Source organism: Protopterus annectens, chromosome 3.part0 (genome assembly GCF_019279795.1).
Source record: "Protopterus annectens isolate FY-2018-M chromosome 3.part0, PAN1.0, whole genome shotgun sequence".
NCBI lineage: Eukaryota > Metazoa > Chordata > Ceratodontiformes > Protopteridae > Protopterus > Protopterus annectens.
Window position 1 is genome coordinate 903,218,702 of NC_056731.1, and position 27,389 is coordinate 903,246,090.

Genomic DNA, 27,389 nt, shown 5'->3' on the forward strand with positions numbered 1-27,389 from the left:
GATGTACTTGCCAAATATTACTGATCAAATACTTCTGTAAATGTGTTTCCTTTTATTGCACTGCATTTCTTCTACCACACTGTTCAAGAAATTGTGGCTCCCAACCTATTTTGCACTGCCCTATGCTAACTAAAGTTGTATTGCAATATTGTTTTATCTTCTCGCACTGATTTTTCAGTACACTGTTCAAGAAATTGTGGCACCCTTGCACTACACTGCCCTGGCTTATATGGATATACTAACTTCATTTGTATTAGTATTTTTATTTTGCTACTATGATTTTCTCCTACTACAATGTTCAAGAAATTGTGGCTTCTATGCCTACATTGTACAGCTGTACTATATTGCCATGTATTGTTAGATGGCATGTGTGTGTTGTCATAATGCAGTAACTGGTTTGGGTGTTTGCAGAGGGGTGCTGTCCAGTGCGCTCTGTCATTAGTCAACAGGTTTAACTTTGTTGGTATATATTGAATTGTGTTGTATGACTCAACAGTTTTTGGCTGAGCTTCTCACAGCTGTGCTACTTAAAAACATCGGAGTTAGAAGATGGCCAAACTCCCATTTTTAGCTGCTGTAATATTTGTTATTATGTCCCATGGCATTTTTATACTTTTGGCAAATATGCCATTTCACTTGGCTCCAGCCTCTTCTGTAGCAATGTTTTGAGACAGTATAGCAACTGAACTGCCTCATGCTTATTGAAAACACATTATTGCTGCCAATAATATAACTCAGTATGTCAGAAGTGTACTGAATCTGGAGGTCCCCCTGTCATAGCATGTCACAATAAATAAAAATTTAATAAACATGCCCACAGCATTTCCAGTATATTATGATTGTGTTGAGGTGGTTAAGATGTCCCTTACCAAGTCTCCTTAAAGTAGAATTAAGAGATTCTTGTCACCACCTCACACCTCTGTCATCAAGAAATACTTAAGCAGACGTTATGCTTACTTCAGAGAGTCAAAGCACAGCATTCCACAAACCTTTAAGGTCCACAGTGGCTGTAAGAATATTTTGTTGGCAGTTGGTTACTGCATTGCAAGACATACTGACATCACCCTGATAAGGCTGAATAAAAATATGGAGACAGTAAACTGTCTTTTCATAGCCAGGATTCAGGATATTGAAGGGTTTCTTAAATTGCTCCATCCTGATAAATACAGCTATGCCCTGGTGGTGTTCCCTGTGGGGAGGAATGACCTTACATGCATCTTGCAAATGGCAATTCAGAAGAATATGAGCAACCTTGCACTGTGTTTGTGTGCGCAGGAAAAAAAGTGTCTTGAATGCCCCATGACTTTTAAACAGGAGTGCTACTTTTTTACTTTTGTGATAAAAAGTTGTTAGAATTAATTTTAAATAACTTTTTCTGTGTGATAAAAGCTGTGCTATTTTCCTTTGGGGGATTGGAAAAGTGTTTAAAGTGTTTTTTGCGTGTTTAATTGGTTACAGGTTACTTGATGTCCTTCAAGAATGCAACTGCAGTCATAACATGTGGGTTGTCCCGCCTCAGGCAGCCCTCGGTCGGCCGGATTCCAAAGTCTGGGTCCGACGTCGGCTGATGTTGCATTTCTCTTCGTCAAAGTGGCTGGAGTATATAAGCATCAGCCGACGCCATTTTCTTCAGTCTTTCTTGCCGCGTGGTGCCCAAAGCAGAAGCGGTTCGCAAGTGCCGGTCGGTCAGCTCCTGTATTCTATGATACCGAAGTCATCAAAAAAGCTAAGTACCCCGTTGGGGACCTTTTCTTGCCTCAGCCGATGTCAGAAATTACTGAAAAAGTTAACAATTGTCTTTTTTGTGGTAAACAAATACCTCATAAGGATTTCTACTCTTACTTGCCTCCCTTGCCTGGGCCCAGACCACGACGTCTCGGCCTGTGTAGCCTGTGCTCGCTTCAACAAGCGCATTCTCAGGCGCCGGGCGGAGTTCGCTGAAGATTTTTTTGGGCGATAAATTTGCTTACACCATGCCGTCGGATCTTCCGACATCGCAAAATCCTAAAAAGCGAAAAGACCGGGACCGACATTCTCGGCCCGCGTCTACCACCGACTCCATGCCAAAACCTAGCGCGAGTGCTCCGGTTCCCGCTGAGACGGTCTCTCCACCTCTCCGAACCGAAGACACCGCATTACCGACGACTCCGATTCCAGACATTACTCCGACGCCAGTTATAGATTTTCCTCCGGATACCGAAACCGAGGAAATGCCCGAGACCATTGCTGTGGACAAGGTCACTCCGGCACGTGGAGCTGCCAGGCCTCCTATGGCCATGTCTATTAAGGCCTACACTAGGGCTAAGGCAGCCAGCAAAACAAAGCATATTACTGCTAAGTCCTTACCTCAGCCGACTCCGGAGACACAAATTATGTCCATGGCTGCTGATTTAATTTCCATGATTAGAGGTTCACAGGCCCATCCTGAGAGAGCATCCCAGCCTCCTCCTGATAAAGGCCCGGGTTGAACCCTCTGACCCTACTCCTTCAGATGAAGACTCTGAGGGCTCTGTCCACTCTGATAGCCAGGAAGAGCTCTTCCAGACCTATGAGGACTCGGATGCAGAAGATTCCATCCCTTCGGCCTCCCCTCCTGAGGATATTTCTTTTCGGGAAGTTCTGCACACCATGAGGGAACATTTCAAGTGGCAAGGACAGGAATATTCTGATTCTAGGAAACGCCTTAGGACTTTCCTTAAGAAGCCTCAGCACAGGCCCTTAGCTATTCCTCCTGTACTTGATGTTCTGGATGATTTGTATTCTGACTCTAGTGCTACCCCTGATTCTCTTCCTCCTGCTCCAGCCAAGCCAGACAGGTATTACAGGGTCCCAGAAACTCATTCCCATTTATTCAGGGCCCATACTGCTGATTTGGAAACTATTTCACAGGGGCCTAAGGGAGTTTCAGCCTCCACCTCAAAAAATCCTTTGCCCTCCAACAGGGAAGCGAGGTCATTAGAGAGATGGGGTAAAAAGGTTTACACATCCACTACCTTATCTATGAGAGCTTTAAATTGCCTTTTTCATATGTTACAATATCAGGATTATCAATTAGAAGATTTACAAAAAACATTAGCTTCTCCTGATCCTTTAGACAGGAAGACCTTGCAGGAAGCGGTACATAACACTCAGCAAGTAAGCAATCACTTCCTGCAGTGTGGATATGATGCACTGGAGGCTTCATGTAGGGCAGCTGTGACAGGGGCAGTGATTCGTAGACATGCTTGGTTAAAAGATCAACCTCTACCAGATCATGTAAAAGCAAAGCTTCTGGATGCTCCTTTGGAAAAGAACAAGCTTTTTGGTGCAAATGCTAAGGATGTGTTAAAGACCATCGAAGAAAAAGCAAAATCAGTTCAGACAGTAAAAGATTTCCTCCATGTTCAACCCCCCAGGTTCAGTAGGAATTGGCCTTCAAAAAACTGGTCCTTTCCTAATCCAGAAAAGTTTCAAAGGGGTAAGAACAGACGTGGCCGTGGAAGAGGCCAATACAGAGGCCCTTACAGGGGACGACAATGGCAGCCAGGAAACCAAAGAAGTGATGCAGGGGTTTCACCTGCCCAACAACCACAAACTCAATGACTTTCCTCTACTACCGCCTACCAGGGAACAACTAAAAGCTCCCTTGGGCGGGAAATTATCTCTGTTTGCAGATAACTGGCACAGACTGACAAAGGACAAATGGATTTTGGGCATTATAGACCGAGGGTACAGGTTTCATTTTCATACCTTACCAAGAAAACAAGGCATGCCAAACCTACCACAAAATCAGAGGGCAGAGGCTATCAAGCAAATCACTCTGCTGACTCGAATGAAAGCAATAGAAAGAGTTCCACAACAAGAACAAGACCAAGGGTCTTACTCAAGACTGTTCCTTGTTCCAATAAAAGAATCTCAATGGAGACCAATACTGGACTTGTCCGCATTAAACACCTTTCTCATAGTACCAAAGTTCAAAATGCTGACTCTACAGCAGCTCCTTCCCATGCTGGGCAAGGAGTCGTGGCTGATTACTCTGGACCTCAAGGAGGCATACCTGCATGTCCCTATCAGACACAGCTGCAGAAGATACCTCAGATTTCTTGCAGGGCCAGAGCATTATCAATTCTCAGCATTGCCATTTGGCTTATCTACTGCGCCCAGAGTATTTACAAAATGCCTGGCTTCAGTGATTGCTCATTGCAGGCTCCAGGGAATACAAATTTACCCGTACCTGGACGACTGCCTCATACAAGCGGACGGCAAATCGATGTTGACAAAAAACCTGGATTATGTCATACGATTACTTCAAGCTCTGGGATACACAGTCAACTTCCAAAAGTCAAGACTGCAGCCATCCCAGCAAATAATCTTCTTAGGAGCCAAACTAGACACAGCTTCTCAGATGGCTTTACCTGACAGAAGACAAGCAAGAGAAATTAACTCATTACTTCAAAGGTTTAGCAAAACTCACCCAGATGACTGCAAGGAGATTCCTACAGGCCCTGGGTTACATGGCATCCTGCATTCTACTGGTTCCATTAGCAAAACTACACATGAGAAAGCTTCAATGGTACCTAAAAAGCATTTGGTCTCAACACAGCAACAACTTGGAGACAATCATACCACTCATTCCATGCCTACAAAAGGAATTCCTATGGTGGGCCTCGGTGAGCCAGGAAAACATAGGTATGTCATTCAAAAAACCACAGATAACACAGACCATGACTACAGATGCCTCAGACCGTGGATGGGGGGGCCCACATGGAAGGCAGGTGTATACAAGGACAATGGTCTCCAAAGGAAACACATCTGCATATAAACCAAAAGGAAATGCTGGCAGTGATGCATGCCATCAAGGCTTTTCAACACCAACTCCAGCAAGGCCATTTAATGATACGGACAGACAACACCACTGTAATGTGGTACATAAACAAGCAGGGGGGCACCCACTCTTATCCCCTTTGCAGACTGACAATGCAGCTTTGGGAGAAATCACTGAGCCTAAACATCCAGTTACAATCCCAGTTTGTTCCAGGAAAAGACAATGTGTTGGCGGACAGCCTAAGCAGGAATTTCACAGATCCACATGAGTGGAAGTTACATCCAAAGGCCTTCAGACAACTCACTTCAACATGGGGCAAGCCAGAAGTGGACCTATTTGCCTCTCACCTCAACCATCTTCTACCAAGATTTTGCACAAGGACATATCATCCAAAAGCTTGGAAAATAGATGCCCTCTCATTCAACTGGAACTGCCTAGCAATCTATGCATTCCCACCTCTACCACTGATGACCTCAGTATTACTAAAGATCAAAGCAGAGAAGCCCAAGGGAATCATAATAGCTCCGGATTGGCCAAGACAACACTGGTACCCACTACTACGGAGCATATGTCACACCAGGAGGCGGGCCCTCCCTCAGTGGCCTCTACTTTTGACTCAACACAATTTCGAAACACTGCATCCAAATCTTCAGACATTGCAACTAACAGCCTGGGAGATCCCATAAATAACTTCAGCTTATCTCTCTCCAAGGAAGTTCAGCGGATACTAACAGAGGCTCGAAGACCATCCACCAGAAAGGTTTACTTAGCAAAGTGGAAAAGATTTAGCAATTGGAATACCAGCAAGGGACATGATGCATCATTGTTGAACATCCCACTCATCTTGGAATATTTGGCAGATATGTTAAAGAACGGCCTCTCATATTCTTCCATAAAGATACATGCATCTGCTATTTCAGCTAGATACAACACTGATCCTCCTGTTTTCTTTCACCCCTTACTAAGACAATTCCTCAGGGGAATCAAGAACATTAAGCCACCAAGAAAGGCCCCAGTGCCAGCCTGGGACCTCAATTTTGTCTTAGAAAAACTGACTCTACCTCCTTTTGAGCCAGCAGCTTCAGTTGACTTGCAATTTCTCTCATGGAAGACAGCTTTCCTGATGGCAATTACCTCAGCAAGAAGGGTTTCGGAGCTACAGGCCCTAATGGCAATACCACCCTTTATTATTTTTCACAGAGACAGGGTTTCATTAAGGACCAACCCTACTTTTATGCCAAAGGTGGTATCTAGGGTTTCTCTAAATCAAGCCATTCATCTGCCTGCTTTCTTCCCCAATCCTGAGAATAAGGGGGAAAGACTTTTGCATACCTTGGACATTCACAGACAACTTCGATACTACCTGGACAGAACCAAGGCCAGTAGGAAGTCTGAACATCTTTTTGTAGCTTACTCCCCTGCAGTCCAAGGAAAAGCAATTTCAAAACAGACTATTTCTAAATGGATTGGACATTGCATCAGATTCTGTTATTCCTTTCATGGAAAGACTGTTCCAGCCAATGTCAGACCACATTCCACCAGAGCTACAGCCACCTCTACAGCATTCTTAAGAGGGGTGTCTACCAAGGACATTCTAGAAGCTGCTACATGGAGCTCCGTGCATACATTCTCCAAACACTACAATCTCCCTCTATATTCCAGATCCAGAGCAGGCTTTGCTTCTGCAGTCCTGCAGGGTTTGATTGCCACACCATCCCTTTCCTAGAGCATACCTCCTCCCCCAGCTAAGCTATGGTATTCTACCCACATGTTATGACTGCAGTTGCATTCTTGAAGGACATAGTACAGTTTTGTACCTACCATAAATGTAGATGTCCGATAGACATGCAACTGCAGTCGGATTTTCCCTCCCTCCATACCCCTCTATGCCTAGGGTCCACTCCTATCCCTGTTATTCTTAGCTGGGGATATCTGTTATGGTGTATTTGTTTTATTGCTCATTTATTTGTTTGGAATCCTGTTTTTGTCTTCCAATTTGATTACAACCTCCCTTGGAGGGCACCTGGCATCTGGGGCAAGAAACACTGAAGAAAATGGCGTCGGCTGATGCTTATATACTCCAGCCGCTCTGATGTCGAAGAGAAATGCGACATCAGCCGACGTCTGACCCAGACTTTGGAATCCGGCCGACCGAGGGCTGCCTGAGGCAGGACAACCCACATGTTATGACTGCAGTTGCATGTCTATCGGACATCTACATTTATGGTATGTACAAAACTGTACTTTTTACTGACTCATTTTGCCACCACAGCAGGCTGCTAAAAGTATGTCAGCTGCAGGTGGTTGGCTCAGCTGTAGCCAAAGCTGGTTTCTCAGCCCATTCATCTTTTTTCCTAGATTCCACTGATGCAGCCTAGTCGATGGTGGTTAGTTTTTGGCTGTTGGTGTGCTCTTGGTGGGCAAGAGAGAACCCCTTTGGTCAGCCCTTTGAGAAGGGGTAAAATGCCAATTAGCCTAGGCAGAAAGCTATCCTCATCCCTAGGGATGTTGTTTCTGGCAAAAGTAAGTCTGTTTCTTCAGAAATTGTCAAAAAGAAAAAAAAAAAACTTAGAAATCTTTCTTCTCCTGTCTCCATTATTCTGGGCAGGAGTAATTCATTAGGTCAGGGTTTAGTTCAATATCATGACTCTTCCCGTATTGCCTTTTATACTAAAAGAAAAAGGGATTCTTCATTTTCTGCAGAAATTCAAAATTTTGAACCTCAAAGTGATTGTGATGGGACAGGTTGTTTTGCTGCCCTGGCTTTTGATATGGATTCTGAGAAGAGTGTGGCTTTGGCCAGTCCTTCTGAAGCTGTTTCCAGAAGGAGTCAGTTGTTTTAAGTGTGGGGAAAGTCATGATGTTTCTCAGTCCTGAAGAAAGTCTTATGATTTATTACAACTGTAATTCCAAAGGCTACTCCAGTTCCTCCTTTTCTTTCAGCTCTGGCGATATTTTTGTCACAGCCTGTAACTTGCTTGACAGCCAGCCTGCTGCTGTAAAGAAATCAGATTGTATAAAGTTCCTCAGTCTTTTAAGTTTTTATACACTCATTCAAGATCTGACCCAACAGCTATTGCTTTAGTGGCACCCGAAACCCCCCCAAAAATTAGCAAACTAAAAACAAATGCATGAAAACTACTGTCAAAACTGAAAACCAGGTAACTTTAATAAAAGTAAGCGTTATGTTCTGTACAACACAAAACTTCATCAGGTTGCATATTCACATTAAGAATGTAAGTCTGCCAATATGCTTCCCTCGCTTCTAACTTCACTTTCCGGGGTCTGCGTCTCTGATCAACATTGATTAATTCCAGGACTGTAAACTTGAAACAATGTCCTGGATAATCTATTATGTGTTTATACAGTGCAGTCATACTTGTACCTCGCCTTATATCCTATAAATGTCTGTATAGTCGTTCACAGAATTTTCGTTCCGCACATATATGAACATCTTACTCACATATGTGAGATTATAAAAAATGTATTTTGTAGTAGGGGTTATCCAGAACCTCCTGTGAATGACATGGTGCATGAAGTATCTTATAAAAGGAGTAGTGGCCATTTTATTCTCTTGCTTAATGGGAGGAGTCAAGAGAAATGTACAACTATGCAGAAACAGCATAATGCTTCTGAATCATTACCTTTGGGACAGATAGTTACATCATCAAAACTATACTGAATAAGTATCGGGCCATACTTCAAGAAGATCGGAATTTAAGACAAAGAATAGGTGGCAGACCTGTGGTAGTGTACAGAAGAGAAACCACTCTCAAGAATTTATTGCAGAGAAATACGCCTCATAGAACAACTAATACTGGGATATTTAAGTGTTGAAGATGTTCATAGTGTAAATGGTTATTGACTGGTAACCAATTCTTAATAAAAGGCAAGCAGTTTCAGATGAGATTCGGGGTGGACTGTCAAAGTAAACTATTGGTATATCTGGCATTATGCCAGCAATATTATTGTTATTACATCAGTAAAATGGAATGAAAATTCCGTGAACAAATATACGAACATTTATATGATGTAAGGTGAGGTACAAGTACGAATGCACTGTATAAACACACAATAGATTATCCAGGACATTTGTTTCAAGTTTACAGTCCTGGAATTAATCAATGTTGATCAGAGAGGCAGACCTTGGAAAGTGAAGTTGGAAGCGAGGGAAGCATATTGGCAGATTTTTTTTGAATTCTTATTCTTGGCCAGGTTTAAATGAACTGGTAACAATCACACTGTTTTTAAAAACTCAGAGCTCCATTAACAGATAGGGTAACATATAATAAAAGGATTTTGGCATGTCTTGGACTAAATTGAGGTTGCCATGAAATTTAATGATCTGTTTTTACTCTTTGTGGATAATAAGTATCCTAGGACACAGTCATTGGTCTATTTTTACCACGTGTTTTTTAGGAGGAGTGTTTTAAACTTCCATTCTTAATGTGGATATTCAGTTTGATGAAGTTTTGTATTGTACAGAATGAAAGCGCTTATTTTTATTAAAAGTTATCTGGTTTTCTGTTTTAACTGTAGTTTTTACGTATTTGTTTTTAGCTATTGCTTTAGCTATTCTAGTTGCTGCTAAACATTTGGTTAATCCTAGCCCCTCTCCTGCTTACAAAGATGGATGGACTTTTGATTGATTTAGCACCTGGTTCTCCACGAACGTGCGGTGCACTGCTGGAGAAAGGCGACCCCTTTTGTCCTCGCTCCGACACATTGAAGAGCAGTGCTTCTCGCTGACCTTGCAGTCGGCTAACCCTAGCCAAATGGAGATCCGCGGTGCTGTGGTATCATTACGTTTAAGTGGGATTCTGACTTAGAGGCATTCAGTCATAATCCCACAGACGGCTTCAAACTATTGGCTCCTCAGCCAAGCACATACTCCAGATGTCTGAACCTGCGGTTCCTCTGATACTGAGCAGGATTACTGTCTCAGCAACACATCATCAGTAGGGTAAAACTAACCTGTGTCACAAAAGTCTAATGTCACGTTCTCTATTAGTGGGTGAACAATCCAACGCTTGGTGAATTCTGCTTCACAGTGATATGCAACACTTGTTTTTAGAATTCTCAACAGTCATGCTCATATTTTAAAGTTTATGCTTGCTTCTTTTGAATATGAGGAATATTTCTCCATCCTTTTCTGTGGAAAAATCTGCTTTGTGTATTTTGGGTACTTCTGTATCTTAAGATCCATTGCTTGAAATATTGATGTGATTCTGCTGATGCCACTTCGGGCCTGCCACCACTGGAACTCTTATGAGAAGCTTGCTTCATTGCATTCTCAAGGGCTCCCAGAAGATGTAAAAACATAAAATGTTGAATTATCTGTTAGAGAACATGATGTGAGGGGTAAGCTGATTCCTGGATCTCATATTTTCAACCCTCCTTCTCCACATTTGCCAAGGAATTTAATGCTCCCTCTACAACCATCTTTAGAAAGCAAAATAGTACCAGCAAGCTGCTGTTAAGCAAACATTTAAAAACCAATGGCAAGGAAGTTCCATAAAGAAAGCAAGAATCCCCCAAACAAAGCACAGTCTAATAAGTCTGAATTACTATATGGACTACCCTACTCCTACCCTGGCAGTCCCTTAATCTTTCCATATATTATGACCCTCCATTTATATTTGGCAACAGATAGATGGGTTGTCATAGTAATCCATCAAGGATGCAGATGGTAGTTGGACCCTTTCAGAGGGATTCTCCCTCATCCACTAGACCAAATTCTTCTTTTCTTTCATGTCATTCAGCATATGCTCTTTAAAGGAGAGATAGCTATCCCTTCTCGGTTAGAAGAATTTTATTCAGTGGTGTTTCTAGTGACAAAGAAGATACTTGGAAACCAGTTCTGTATCATTCCTTTTGAACTGGTTTGTGATGGTGTCCAAGTTCAAAACGATGTCACTTCCCAATTTATTACCCCTTCTTCCTCATTTGAATTTTCTAGTAACCTTGGATTTAAAACATGCATACCATCACATTCCTATAGATCTGTACTGCAGACGTTTCTTAAGGTTTTGTGTGTCTGGGACATATTATCAGTCCTCTGCATTACCATTTGCTCTATCCTCTGCTCAGAGTATTCCCAAAGTGTTCAGCTCCAGTGATAGCTTATTGCAGACAAACCGTTCACATTTTTTCTTATTTAGATGACTTGCTTGACTTGTCAAGGATCACTCACCTGTGTAAGGGATCTCCTATACAGGCTGGATTCCAGAAGAACTTACAAAAGTGTCTGACTCCTTCCCATAAGATTGCTTTCCTTTGATGTGTCCTGGGCACCTCAGTTCAGAGCTTTTCATTCACATGAAAAAGGAGATCTGTGTCTCAGTCTATTGCTGAGTTATTCCACCCAGACTACTGTCTCAGCAAGGGGAATTCCTCAGGATTCTAGGTATCAGGGCATCTGTGATGCTCATATCATCTCTGGAAAGATTTCAGATAAGAATAATCCACTGGTACCTGAAGTCTGTATGGTACCAACATCAACACCCCCTGACATTTCAGATTCCAGTTTTGGGGCTTATGAAGATGGAGATTTTTTTTTGTGGAGAGCCAAAATTTCTCAGAATCCAGGTTTCCCATTCTCCCACTCAGCTGTAGCACAGTCAGTAACAACAGACACCTCAGAATTTTCTTGGGGAGCAGAGTGAACATAGATAAGTGTATGGTCTTTGGAGCAGAAAATACACTAAAACACATACACATAAGAGAGTTGTGGGCACTTGTAAATGCTTTCAACTCTTTCAATCATGTATTGTCTTTAGGACCTAAAGTGTTTGCATACACCACCACAGTTATGTGGTACATAAGCAAGGGGGGAACCTGATGTTACCCTCTGTGCAAACTAGCCGATGTCCTTCAAGAATGCAACTGCAGTCATAACATGTGGGTTGTCCTGCCTCAGGCAGCCCTCGGTCGGCCGGATTCCAAAGTCTGGGTCTGACGTCGGCTGATGTCGCATTTCTCTCAGACGTCAGGGCGGCTGGAGTACATAAGCATCAGCCGACGCCATTTTCTTCAGTCTTTCTTGCCGCGCGGTGCCCGAAGCAGAAGCAGTTCGCAAGTGCCGGTCGGTCAGCTCCTGTATTCTACGATACCGAAGTCATCAAAAAGCTAAGTACCCCGTTGGGGACCTTTTCTTGCCTCAGCCGATGTCAGAAATTACTGAAAAAGTTAACAATTGTCTTTCTTGTGGTAAATAAATACCTCATAAGGATTTCCACTCTTACTGTCTCCCTTGCCTGGGCTCAGACCACGACGTCTCGGCCTGTGTAGCCTGTGCTCGCTTCAACAAGCGCACTCTCGGGCGCCGGGCGGAGTTCGCTGAAGACTTTTTCGGCGATAATTTTGCTTACACCATGACGCCGGATCTCCGACATCGCAAACTCCCAAAAGCAAAAGACCGGGACCGACATCCTCGGCCCGCGTCTACTACCGACTCCACGCCAAAACCTAGCGAGTGCTCCGGTTCCCTCTGAGACGGTCTCTACCGCTCGAACCGAAGACACCGCATTACCGACGACTCCGATTCCAGACATTACTCCGACGCCAGTTATAGATTTTCCTCTGGATACCGAAACCGAGGAAATGCCCGAGACCATTGCAGTAGACAAGGTCACTCCTGCACGTGGAGCTGCCAGGCCCCCTATGGCCATGTCTATTAAGGCCTACTCTAGGGCTAAGGCAGCCAGCAAAACAAAGCATATTACTTCTAAATCCTTACCTCAGCCGACTCCAGAGACACAAATTATGTCCATGGTTGCTGATTTAATTTCCATGATTAGAGGTTCACAGGCTCATCCTGAGAGAGGATCCCAGCCCCCTCCTGATAAAAGGCCCCGGGTTGAACCCTCTGACCCTACTCCTTCAAATGAAGATTCTGAGGGCTCTGTCCACTCTGATAGCCAGGAAGAGCTCTTTCAGACCTATGAGGACTCGGATGCAGAAGATTCCATCCCCTCGGTCTCCCCTCCTGAGGATATTTCTTTTGGGGAAGTTCTGCACACCATGAGGGAACATTTCAAGTGGCAAGGCCAGGAATATTCTGATTCTAGGAAACGCCTTAGGACTTTCCTTAAGAAGCCTCAGCACAGGCCCTTAGCTATTCCTCCTGTACTTGATGTTCTGGATGATTTGTATTCTGACTCTAGTGCTACCCCTGATTCTCTTCCTCCTGCTCCAGCCAAGCCAGACAGGTATTACAGGGTCCCAGAAACTCATTCCCATTTATTCAGGGCCCATACTGCTGATTTGGAAACTATTTCACAGGGGCCTAAAGGAGTTTCAGCCTCCACCTCGAAAAATCCTTTGCCCTCCAACAGGGAAGCTAGGTCATTAGAGAGATGGGGCAAAAGGTTTACACATCCACTACCTTATCTATGAGAGCTTTAAATTGCCTTTTCATATGTTACAATATCAGGATTATCTGTTAGAAGATTTACAAAAAACATTAGCCTCTCCTGATCCTTTAGACAGGAAGACTTTGCAGGAAGCTGTACATAACACTCAGCAAGTAAGCAATCACTTCCTGCAGTGTGGATATGATGCACTGGAAGCTTCATGTAGGGCAGCTATGACAGGGCAGTCATTCGTAGACATGCTTGGTTAAAAGATCAACCTCTACCAGATCATGTAAAAGCAAAACTTCTGGATGCACCTTTGGAAAAGAACAAACTTTTTGGTGCAAATGCTAAGGATGTGTTAAAGACCATCGAAGAAAAAGCAAAATCAGTTCAGACAGTGAAAGATTTCCTCCAGGTTCAACCCCCCAGATTCAGTAGGAATTGGCCTTCAAAAAACTGGTCCTTTCCTAATCCAGAAAAGTTTCAAAGGGGTAAGAACAGACGTGGCCGAGGAAGAGGCCAATACAGAGGCCCTTACAGGGGACGACAATGGCAGCCAGGAAACCAAAGAAGAGACGCAGGGGTTTCACCTGTCCCACAACCACAATCTCAATGACTTTCCTCTACTACCGCCTACCAGGGAACAACTAGAAGCTCCCTTGGGCGGGAAGTTATCTCTGTTTGCAGAAAACTGGCACAGACTGACAAAGGACAAATGGATTTTGGACATTATAGACCGAGGGTACAGGTTTCATTTTCATACCTTACCAAGAAAACAAGGCATGCCAAACCTACCACAAAATCAGAGGGCAGAGGCTATCAAGCAAATCACTCTGCTGACTCTGATGAAAGCAATAGAAAGAGTTCCACAACAAGAACAGGACCAGGGGTTTTACTCAAGACTGTTCCTTGTTCCAAGAAAAGAATCTCAATGGAGACCAATACTGGACTTGTCCGCATTAAACACCTTTCTCATAGTACCAAAGTTCAAAATGCTGACTCTACAGCAACTCCTTCCCATGCTGGGCAAGGGGTCGTGGCTGATTACTCTGGACCTCAAGGAGGCATACCTGCATGTCCCTATCAGACACAGCTGCAGAAGATACCTCAGATTTCTTGCAGGGCCAGAGCATTATCAATTCTCAGCATTGCCATTTGGCTTATCTACTGCGCCCAGAGTATTTACAAAATGCCTGGCTTCAGTAATTGCTCATTGCAGGCTCCAGGGGATACAAATTTACCCGTACCTGGACGACTGCCTCATATAAGCGGACGACAAATTGATGTTGACAAAAAATCTGGATTATGTCATACGATTACTTCAAGCTCTGGGATACACAGTCAACTTTCAAAAGTCAAGACTGCAGCCATCCCAGCAAATACTCTTCTTAGGAGCCAAACTAGACACAGCCTCTCAGATGGCTTACCTGACAGAAGACAAGCAAGAGAAGTTAACTCATTATTTCAAAGGTTTAGCAAAACTCACCCAGATGACTGCAAGGAGATTCCTACAGGCCCTGGGTTACATGGCATCCTGCATTCTCCTGGTTCCATTAGCAAGACTACACATGAGAAAGCTTCAATGGTACCTAAAAAGCATTTGGTCTCAACACAGCAACAACTTGGAGACAATCATACCACTCATTCCATGCCTACAAAAGGAATTCCTATGGTGGGCCTCGGTGAGCCAAACAAACACAGGTATGTCATTCAAAAAACCACAGATAACACAGACCATGACTACAGATGCCTCAGACCTTGGATGGGGGGCACACATGGAAGGCAGGTGTATACAAGGACAATGGTCTCCAAAGGAAACACATCTGCATATAAACCAAAAGGAAATGCTGGCAGTAATGCATGCCATCGAGGCCTTTCAACACCAACTCCAGCAAGGCCATTTACTGATACGGACAGACAACACCACTGTGATGTGGTACATAAACAAGCAAGGGGCACCCACTCTTACCCCTTTGCAGACTGACAATGCAGCTTTGGGAGAAATCACTGAGCCTAAACATCCAGTTACAATCCCAGTTTGTTCCAGGAAAAGACAATGTGTTGGCGGACAGCCTAAGCAGGAATTTCACAGATCCACACGAGTGGAGGTTACATCCAAAGGCCTTCAGACAACTCACTTCGACATGGGGCAAGCCAGAAGTGGACCTATTTGCCTCTCACCTCAACCATCTTCTACCAAAATTCTGCACAAGGACATACCATCCAAAAGCTTGGAAAATAGATGCCCTCTCATTCAACTGGAACTCCCTAGCAATCTATGCATTCCCACCTCTGCCACTGATGACCTCAGTATTACTAAAGATCAAAGCAGAGAAACCCAAGGGAATCATAATAGCTCCGGACTGGCCAGGACAACACTGGTACCCACTACTACGGAGCATATGTCACACCAGGAGGTGGGCCCTTCCCCAGTGGCCTCTACTTCTGACTCAACACAATTTTGAAACACTGCATCCAAATCTTCAGACACTGCAGCTAACAGCCTGGGAGATCCCATAAATAAATTCAGCTTATCTCTCTCCAAGGAAGTTCAGAGGATACTAACAGAGGCTCGAAGACCATCCACCAGAAAGGTTTACTTAGCAAAATGGAAAAGATTCAGCAATTGGAATACCAGCAAGGGACATGATGCATCATTGTTGAACATCCCACTCATCTTGGAATATTTGGCAGATATGTTAAAGAACGGCCTCTCATATTCTTCCATAAAGATACATGCATCTGCTATTTCAGCTAGATACAACACTGATCCTCCTGTTTTTCTCACCCTTTACTAAGGCAATTCCTCAGGGGAATCAAGAACATTAAGCCACCAAGAAAGGCCCCAGTGCCAGCCTGGGACCTCAGTTTTGTCCTAGAAAAACTGACTCTACCTCCATTTGAGCCAGCAGCTTCAGTTGACCTGCAATTTCTCTCATGGAAGACAGCTTTCCTGTTGGCAATTACCTCAGCAAGAAGAGTTTCGGAGTTACAGGCCCTAATGGCAATACCACCCTTTATTATTTTTCACAAAGACAGGGTTTCATTAAGGACCAACCCTACTTTTATGCCAAAAGTGGTATCTAGGGTTTCTTTAAATCAAGCCATTCATCTGCCTGCCTTCTTCCCCAATCCTGAGAATAGGGGGGAAAGACTGTTGCATACCTTTGACATTCACAGACAACTTCGATACTACCTGGACAGAACCAAGGCCAGTAGGAAGTCTGAACAACTTTTTGTAGCGTACGCCCCTGCAGTCCAAGGAAAAGCAATTTCAAAACAGACTATTTCTAAATGGATTGGACATTGCATCAGATTCTGTTACTCCTTTCATGGAAAGACTGTTCCAGGCAATGTCAGACCACATTCCACTAGAGCTACAGCCACCTCTACAGCATTCTTAAGAGGGGTGCCTACCAAGGACATTCTAGAAGCTGCTACATGGAGCTCCGTGCATACATTCTCCAAACACTACAATCTCCCTCTATACTCCAGATCCAAAGCAGGCTTTGCTTCGGAAGTCCTGCAGGGTTTGATTGCCACACCATCTTTTCCCTAGAGCATTCCTCCTCCCCCAGCTAAGCTATGGTATTCTACCCACATGTTATGACTGCAGTTGCATTCTTGAAGGACATAGTACAGTTTTGTACCTACCATAAATGTAGATGTCCGATAGACATGCAACTGCAGTCGGATTTTCCCTCCCTCCATACCCCTCTATGCCTAGGGTCCACTCATATCCCTGTTTCTCTTAGCTCTGGGGATATCTGTTATGGTGTATTTGTTTTATTGCTCATTTATTGTTTGGAATCCTGTTTTTTGTCTTCTAATTTGATTACAGCCTTCCTTGGAGGGCACCTGGCATCTGGGGCAAGAAACACTGAAGAAAATGGCGTTGGCTGATGCTTATGTACTCCAGCCGCCCTGACGTCGGAGAGAAATTCGACATCAGCCGACGTCGGACCCAGACTTTGGAATCCGGCCGACCGAGGGCTGCCTGAGGCAGGACAACCCACATGTTATGACTGCAGTTGCATGTCTATCGGACATCTACATTTATGGTAGGTACAAAACTGTACTTTGTAGCCTGGGATATAGTTTTTCACCGCAGTTTGTCTACAACCATCTTGCAATACCATAAGAACAAAATTGTGGGGCAAGCAAGCTGAGCAGGAAAATGCTTCAAATCGTTTTGCCTCCACTCAGTTAGTTGACAAAATTCTACTCCAAGATTCCATGCAAAGAGACCTGCCTTTTCTTTTCCATGGACTGGAATGTTCTGCATGATTTTCTACCCTTTCCATTAATATTCATGACAATTTTGAAATTCAGAAGAACTCTTCTAAGGCAGCAGTGGTCCTCCCTTCTTATTGAAATAGCCAGTGTCAATTACCATAAGATTTCTCACTGACAATTACCATAAGATTTCTCAAAAACGAGAGGGGATGTTTGCTACATCCTGACCCCAAAACAATTAGAACTGACTGCCTGGATGATAGTATCTCAGTACCTTTTAGACACCTTTTTTTTTTGAGGATGTGCAGGAGATGTTAAAGGTGGCAAGAAAATCTGCCACTAGAAAATCGTATATTAGTAGATGGAAAATGCTTTCTAGTTGATGCCAAGAAACCACACCCATTCAAGGATAGTGTTTTTCCGGTTCTAAATTATTTTGATTTACCATCCTCTGGCTTGTCTTACTCTTCAGTCAGGGCTCATTTGGCAGCCAGTTTGGTATGTCTGTCAGTAGACCCCTTTCTTTCAATCCTGATTCATAAGAATGTTTTGAAAGGAGTATTGCATATGAAGCCTCCTAGAAAACAGGCACTTCCTTCTTTGGATCTTAGTTTTGTGTTGGAAAAACTAACTCTTGCTCAATGTTGAATTATCTCAGGCTGACTTGAGGATCTTAATATAGAAAACAGTCTTGGGACTTCCAAGATAGCTGCACACTGATCAACAGCTTAACTTCAGATCTTGCAGATGTGAAAACAGAAACTGAGAAAAGAAAGCTGTCTTTTTGGGTGAAATTCAGTTTTTGGCTAGTAAGCACACTGCCTGGATGCCAGCAAAGAAAACATTTAAAGAAGGAAAATCAACTAGAAAAGGTAGAGATAAAACACTGCCTGGAAGAATCTTGTAGCTGTTCAGCAAAAAGCAGGTACAAGGGATGACTTTCGCTAATGTAGAAAAAAATAAATCAAAAGTACTCAAGGGCTTAATATAAATGAAACAGTGAAAGTGTATATCAGTTCAAATAACAGGCTGGAAAAAGTTAAAGATTTAACTAGCTATTCAGATGAACTGATAAAACTGCAAAAGGTTGAAATAAAGAAAAAGCTGGCTGTGTATGAAGCTTGTATTTTATCTTGAAGCAGCTCTTCTTGAAAAGACAGCACATGCAGAGAAAACATGAGACTTTCTGCTGTTACTGTGAAACTGAAAGAAATGTCTGTATTAATTATATGAAAGCACAAACAAGCAACTGAACTACTATTCCGAGCAGGATTTATTAATTGGAAGGGCACACCTAGTACATGTTCCAAACCTAGCCACAAGAAAGCAGCCAAGAACTTTATTATTAAAGATACAGTCATATCAGTAGAAAGAGCCGATCTGATAAAATTTTGGCAGAGGGGAAACTTGTTAAAAATTGGAGACAGCAGAGCATTGTAGAAAATGATTATTCACTGTACATCAGACAGAGGAAAAGTAAATTTATCCCAGCAATCAATTAACGTCAGGAGGCTGGTATGAGATTCAAGTTGATTTATCCAGCTGTCTACGGAATAGTTTTTCCTGGAGGATCAAAGACATTTTGAATGCAGAACAAGCTAAGGAAGAAATTAAAAAAAAAATCCAACAAAAAGTGAGCCAGCAAACAGAAGGGAGCTCTGCTTTTCATTCTTCTGACAGTAAAACTAATAGAGAGACTTTGCCTGTGAAACCTTTTCCATTGTTCCAAAGGAAAATGCTTGATAGAAAAAAGCACAGGAATTGACTAAAATAATCAAGAATACTTTGGACTTGAATCAGTGTGTGATGTTGGGAGATGGAAAATTAACAGGAAGAACACAAGCAATGCTGAAATTAGTGAATACATGGGAGACTATAAAGCATTAATTATATTTGTGAAATATGGCTTTGCCAGAAAATGTTGCTGAGAATGTCTTGACTTTTGTTAACTTTGTTAAACTTGTGTGTGGATTGTAAAATATATACCCTACTTTGTCATTAATTTTTAGGAGCAACTTTAAATAAAATGCTTCATGATATATGGTGTATGTTATAAACAGTAAAGCAGTATTGTATAATCAAGGGTGTTTTAAATGTGAGGGAAGAGTCATATCAGTGACTGTTGTATGTGATAAAGGTATTAAAATTCAACAAGAATTTTTTAAGTTGTGCGAAATATAGGCTTTACTGCATAAAGAGTAGAAAGGCTTGACATAGACAAGTTTGCCATGAATATGCTGTGATTTTGGGCTACTGGGATAGGGGTGGGGTGTAAAACTGTACTGATTACATAATATGTAGAATTAAGATATTTTTTCTTATATTTACAAGGGTGAATCTTTAGCTTAACGTTCCTGGCTTAAGCTATAAACAAGTGCTTCTTGTAAGCAAGATGGCTGGAAAAATAAAGCAAACTGATGAAAGCCATGAAAATGCTAAGTTTCATACATCTACTGAGATAATAGCTTTTTTTTCCCATTAGCAGACATTCAGTGGGAGTCAACAAGTATGCAGCTGAAGGCATTTGTTCATTCTGTTCTTATTAAAATTGACAACAATTCATTGCTGCCTATAACATACAGAGAAGCTGTCTGCAAGTGAAAATGGTTTTGAGAGTTCTGAGGATTCTTTGAGGGAAGTACAAAATGTAAAAAAATGCAATGCCGAACAATTCAGCATAAAATAAAGTCTGAATTTATACGAAGCAAATTGGTGATAGCAGCCTCCCTAGCTGCCTTAATATTTTAATGCATTTAATAGAACCGTGTACAATTTAGCTTTATTTAAAGATAGCCAGTGCACTTTTTCTTAAGGCTAAAAGTTAATATTTTTTCTGAAAGCATACAAGCAGATTTTCACATCTAGGAGGAGAATAGAGATGAGAAAGCAGTAAGTGTCAATAAGAACATGGACTGTAGTATGCTGTAGCATGGGTAACCTTAATTTTAAGTTAGGTGATGCCCATGGATGCAGCTATCAATTTGGGGCAATTGTTCTGTATGACTGTGCTGTCCATATTATCTTGAAATATAAATAGTTTTACAGAAATAAACAAAAATGAGAGCGTATTAAATTATATTAAGAAATGCAGTGTGTAAATAGCAATACTACAGGACATACATTTGGAAAGAAATGAACATGTACATTTGACAAAGAAAGGATTTCATAATGGATATTCAGGACAAAGGAAAACATGAGTAATTTTACTAATTGCTAGGAGGACTCCAGTAGTGACAGAAGAGGAAAAACACACTAATGGTAGATTTGTGGTAGTAAGGGGCTGTGGGAAAGGGATGAGGATTATGCTGACATATATTTATACTGTACCAAAAACTGTTGTTATGGAACTTAAGAAAATTTTGTAGAAAAAAATCAGCTTTCAGGAGGGGATATTACTTGTAAGAGGGGGCTAGAATTTGATTTGCAGTAGTGAGGATTTGAGAGGGGGAACTGGAAAAGAAAGTATAACAAAAAGAGGGCAGATTTCTGAAGACATTTTTGAAAATGTTTGGTATGAAAGATGTGAATTCTATAGTAGTCACTTAGAATTTGCTATTATTCTGGGTTAGACTAGGTATAAATTGTATTTCACAGGAACATGTGCATTAAATTGAAAGTTTTGACACACAGCCAATAACTATTTTAGATTATGCACTTATAGAAACTTAGTTAAAAATCCATGGTAATGAAGTAAAAATGAGACAGTGTTGCTTTGCAACCTATTGGTTATAAAGAGAGGAATTTAAGGAATGGGAAGTGAAAATTATTTGGTAGTTATTAGGATAGATATAAATATCTTCAGAAGTTATACCTAGTGAGAGGAATAAAATTAAAACGGAGTTTAAAAACAGGGTAGTGGGGCAGGCAATCATTAAATTATTGCAGAATAATGGGAATCTCAGAGAACAAGGAGAGGCACAAATGCAGAGTGCTAAGGAGACAGTAAGAGAGTATCTGGATAATATGCACAAGTATAGAAAGTATACTGTTAAGCAACTATTTTTGATAGTAACTCCAGAGCACAAAACTTTTAGAACAATTTGGGTAACAAAGTAGAAAGGTTGTTGCCAAACATATGAAGTGTAGAACAAGAAAAATAACAAGAAATTCTGTGGAGGTATTAGGGATATTCTGGAACCTTAATGAAAATTTGTATAAATCAGAGAAACCTGGAAATAAAAAAGAACACAAATGGAAGTATTTATGGAAGGCTTAATTATGGCAAGATTAGAGGTAGAAGAGGCTCAATAAGTAATATAAGATATGAGGAGATAAAGTAAAATGGTGATATAAAATCAATCTTCAGGAAAATGTCCTGGAGGAGATGTTATTCTTGTGGACGTTTGGAAGTTAGGAGGGAAGAAGGTGATAAAGATCTGGAAGATTTTGTTTAACAGTATTTTGAAATGAGGGGAAGCACCAACAACTTGGAAGCAAGTTGTTGCTGTATTACCTAAAGATGGTAAAGATCCATCAGACTCATCTTAATATAGATAAATCCTGAAAAGGACATCTCAGTGTTATGGAACATTTTGAGTGTGTTTTGTGTCCTTTAGGGATATAAAATTAATAAAGATAAAACAAAGCCTGTAGCTGTAAATTTTTTACCCACACACAAACTGGTTCTGCAGTATCCATATTTATGGGGAGACGAGAAGAAGTATTTGAGTATCGATTAAAAAGACTTCTGTTACAGCAGCTAAGGATATGTGGGAAGAGACAAAACAAAAGATAATACAAAAAACTGAGAAACTGGAAGCTCTTGTTTATGGATAATGGGATACAAGCAGTGAAAATGTTTTAGTCACGTTAGTTTCATATAAGAGTCCAGCATAATTTATCAACAAGAGGAGAAGTTGGGGCCAATAATTAACAAAGAGTTGAAGGAATTTATCTGGGTGGGGAAGAGGGCAAGAGCTAAGGGAGATAAGTGGTTAAGGATTGCCTGATTTGTTAGAGCTACACAGTTATGGATCATATACATAACAGAAACAGACATTTATAATTCAAAATGGAAAGGGATGATGAAGCAGGGGGTGAAGTTCAAGAAATACAGAGTAGGATTTTGGATGCAGATCTTTAAGCAGACTGATAACCATAGTGAATATTATATTTGTAAAGTAGCAGAGAGAGAGGGGGGCAAAGAAGATTTTGACAGTAGGGATAACTGCAAGTAGGGGTACATAAAATAATCAAGAGGGTCCAGGAATTTACTGGAGAAAAGTGGCAAAGGAACCAGAGTGGTAATGGTAATTAAAATGGGATGCAGCCAAGAAGACATTTGGATTGGAAGCTAGAGACTGCCTTTCCTATCTGGGATTAATAGCTGAATACAGGAAAATAGAGAGGGATAGAGGAATATTCAGTGATAAGCCTGCACTGGTAAAGTTTTTAGTTCAGTCTAGAAAAGAAGCTGCAATTAAAAAAGGGGTAATTAGTAGGGTAAATAAAGTATTGCATAATAACTATTAGAATCAATCACAGGTGGTTAAAAAGATTGGTAAGAGAGATTAGAATAGCGGTTTACAAGAGAACAATGAGAGAGCATGTGTATGGCTCCCAAGTATGCAGCACAGTCCAGAAGGTTTAGGATCTTTGGAAGTGTTTGCATAAGTATTTTTATACCCCAAGCAGATTTCAAAGAATTTTTTTCAGGTAAGTAGCAAATGTTGGAGGTGTGATGGGGAAGAAAAAGGTAACTTGGAACATATGTTTAGGGTGTGTAATAAGTTGGCAGATTTTAAAAATTCAGAGTGCTCTGTCAGGAATACTGGGTGAGCAAATTGCAGTAAATAAGGAAATGATTCTTTTGAGTTGGAACTCTGGATCTGAACTGGCTAGACATAGTAAAACCTTATTAAATTTAATTGTGCTGGCTGCCAAAAAAAAAAAACAAATCATTACTAGAAAATGGAAATCAAAGCCAAAACCAGCTGTATTTGAAGTATTGAATATTATAAAACAGATAAAAGAAATGGAAGGGGGGCTTTAGGAAAGGGAAGGAGCAAATTTTATAGAAATAAATAGAAGTTGTGGGATCAATATATGCAGAATACTGTTCTGAATCTGGAGGAGTGAGATTTAAGAGAAGTTGGGAATTTAACAATGTATGTAATATTAGTCTAATGATAGTTGCAAGTAAACGATATGCGATGTATGTAAATTAAACAAATGTTAATATTTTTTTTATTTTCTGTTAGTGTTTCCCTATATCTTAAGTTGTAATTTAATAAAAGTGTTTAAAAACATGGAAAACAATCTTAATATTTCCTCTCTCTTCTGCAAGAGTATCTGAGTTGCAAGCTCTTATGGTGGTTCATCCTTATCTCACTTGCCACCAAGACGGGGTTTCCTTAAGAACTAATCCCTCACTTATGCCTAAGTATTATCCAGGTTTACCCTGAGCCAAGCTATCCACCTCCTTCTGTTCTTTCCAGAACTTCAAAATGAGGGAAGAAAGGATATTCCATACACTGGATGACCACAGACAAACTCTGGTGCTATCCTGACATAGCAAAATCTTTCAGGGACTCTTATCAGTGGTTAATTCCTTGTGAAGGTAAGAAAAAAAAAAAGTTACCTGTGTCAAAGTAGATCATTTCCAAATGATTATCTCACGCTTTTACCTTTTGTTATACTCACCATAACAAAGCAATTCCAGGCAAAGTCATGGCTTTTTTTATTAGGGCCTCGGCTTCATCTATAGCTTTTTGGAAAGCGTTGGATTATAGAAGTATTCTAGAAGCAGCAGCTTTGTCCATCTGTGTATACTTTTACAGAGCAGTATAAACTAGATTTGTTCTTCAGGTCTAGGACAGGCTTTGCTAAGACTGTTCTCCAGTGGCTCTTGGACTCTCATCCTTCCCCTCCCAGTCAATCTTAGCTATAGTAATGTATCCCTATAGCTAAGGCTATCGCAGCAGTGATCAAATGATGAACATAGTACAGATGTGTAAGCAAACTTACCGTTGCAGTAGGTGTTTGAATAATCATTGCTGCATTCTGAGCTATAGTAATGTACACATATAGCTAAGACTACTGCAACAGAGATCACATGATGGCCATAGTACAAATGTGTAAGTAAACGTACTGTTACAGTAGATGTTCGAATGGTCATTGCTGCAGAAGCGCTCCCACCCACCCCCTTGTTTTTTTATATCTCTTGTGCCAGGGTGTGATCCTTTGTCATTTCCCCTTGCATTGCCCTTGTCAGGGCTTTTTTCCTCTGATTGTTGTCATGAAATCTCTGAAGGGCTTGGTGCCCAAGCCTGATTTTTTTAATCAGCTCTATTCAAGCTAATGGTTTGGGCTTGTGGAAAGTGCCCTGAAGGCTTAGGAAGCTTGTCGGCTATTATATCCATAGCATGATATGTCCCATGTAGCTAAGGCTAACGCAGCAGTGATCATTCAAACATCTGCTATTAAGATACATTTACTTACACAATGGCACTTTATTTTGACATCACCTAGAATGATGCCAAAACTAAGTGAAAATAATTTGCTTCATTAACTGATTTAGTAGGTGGTGGTGTTCTAGAGAGATCCATTTTGTGGCAAGTTGGCTGACAAACACAGTTTGCCAAAGATGGTCTGCATCTTTCTTACCAAGGCTTTTGCCTTCTGTCTAAAACATTTTCGGCCTCCATATTGCCTTTTTAAGCATAGTCTTTCCTACTCAGATTCCCACTGAATAAAGTCCATTTGTTAAGACTCATTTATCAAAAATGAAGCCTAAACTTGAGGCTGTCCTGCAACTCAAAATAATACATATGCTTTAACACAGACTTTGTCAGTCTGTTGAGAGGACCACTCACCTTGTTTCTGGGTTCAGCAACTGTCATTCATGCAGACTTACAGGTTACTGTTGATGAGTGAGTCATTCCTTTTCAGAGACTCCCCATTAGTTTGACAGATTCCTCATTACCCCTGTTTTGAAATTTTGGATATCTAAGTGGGCATACATTTAGCTCCCATTTCATAGACATCTCTAGATCCCTGTGCACGTCCCTCATTGGCCTCATCACCCTAATCAAGATCCTCATGAACTTAAGTATATTTTATTCTGGATGATTTCATTTATCCTATGGTAAACTGGTTCACCTGCAATACAAATGGGAAAGCATTCCCAAGACTCCCTTGACTTTGAATGTGAATTATTCAGAACAGATTCCAGCCTGGAGAGAAAATATTTGGATCTTGTCCTTACTAATATTGCCCTGTCTTGCAGAGCCATAGCTGGCTCATCTAGCGCCCAGTGCCCATTCTCAAAGCAGAACCCCACCCCCAGAACTCTTAAGTGAAGAGCAAAAAAAAAAAAAAAAAAGAGAGAGAGAAAGAAAGCACTTTGTTACTCTGTAGCACGTTTCTTAGTAGGTTCTTACCAGTCATCTTCCTTCCTGTGCCCCTTCATGTCTTTCAGCAAAGACTAAAAAAAAAAAGCCACTTTGGCTTACATAGTAACAAGCCGATTTGTACCACAAAATAAATACCAGTACTAAAAAAAAAAAATAATGCAGGATGTGCACTTCTTGTTCACTTCCTATAACACTTAGCACCTGGGACAACTGCTTCTTCACCCCACCCTTGCTACACTACTGCTTTTTTGAATAATGCTACAAGTATCATCGTTGTTATTATTATTGTTAAATCAGACCACAAGTTAGCAGTTTCCACATATAAAGCTGGTGGTACTCCTGACACAGCCACATTTGTGTCCAAGGACTTCTCAAAAGCAAATGTCCTGCAATTGCTTTGTGACCCAAGTAATTCCTCTGCAGTGCTTCCTAGAATGACCTTGTAACTAGAGCTATAGTATTTAGTTCCAAGTTGTATTCTCCTCTGTGTCAGTAAAGCAGTCCACTAGTGTCTTGTCAGAGACTACATCCCTGAAGCCTGAAGAAGAGCCATTATGATGCACATACAGGAAACTGAATCATTAGATAATGGTAATGCAGTTGCACACAGCATATCTGGATCTAGCCAAGGCAGAAACAATCTAGTGAACCTGTAAATTACACTATGTGTAGGGAGGTGGATAGCAAGCTGTTCTTGTCGGACAGAGAATGTTACAGTTGTGGGCCCCACTCAGAAAGTACAAATAGCTGAAACTGAATCTCTCAAGGCTCAGTACTGGGTCCTCGTCTGTTCAGCATTTATTTCTCACATCTCTAAGCCAATGTCGTAGGTCTCTGGTTAAAAAAAAATTGTTGATGGCTAAACTAGGGGTGGTTGTTCTGCCAACCAGTGACTTGAAGGTGTACTCCAGGAGAAGCTTGCCTATGCTGACAACTGGCACAAGGGCAATGGCCTCAATGTAAATGCAAAAACTATGTAGTATAGTCCATTTTGTAAAATAAATAATTCCTTGTCATACTACATAGATTTAACACAGACACTGTTTTTTCTAGATCTGTGGATTATTGTTCTTTGGTAATTGTGTGTCTGCTGCTGTTAGAAAATCCTTCCATCTTGTCTAGTTAATAACCTAGGAAGACATCTCATCCGGACCCAGGGAAGTCTGAACCTCCTCTGTACTAATTTTGTATCTACCATTTGATTGAATATAATGTCCTGTTTGGTATGTGCACATTAAAATGTATTACTCAGCTGGAGAGACATTAGAGGTTTCTAACCAAAAAAAGTGCAGGCCCCCAAGTCTCTTGATTATTTTACTCTTAGTGATCACACTTTCCTTCCATTCTGTTTCATATAGAATCCTCCCTGATGATCTGAGGCTAGCCTTTCGTGCATGAAAACGTGCATCCTCGACCTCCTGTGCCACTTGCAGAGCTAGCAATTCCTTAAAGCACACACTGGAGCTTAATCTCTATCAACAAAGTAATGTAGCACATTGGTGTAACATATTCTTGTCCCAGTGCATTCACCATCTTAAGAATAAACTACCTTGTGCAGTAAACAAAGCGATAACCTTAGTACTTTAAAAACTAACATAGACAATTGGATGGGCAAACACAAATTCTGTACAGACTGTC

The 27,389-nt window shown here is 41.3% G+C and overlaps 1 protein-coding gene across 1 annotated transcript in view; it reads left to right on the forward strand.

Annotated features, from left to right (window-relative positions):
• PRKDC (protein kinase, DNA-activated, catalytic subunit) overlaps nt 1-27,389 on the forward strand; it is a 4,917,417-nt gene that overhangs the window by 4,556,119 nt on the left and 333,909 nt on the right. The gene's annotated exons all lie outside the window — the stretch shown is intronic.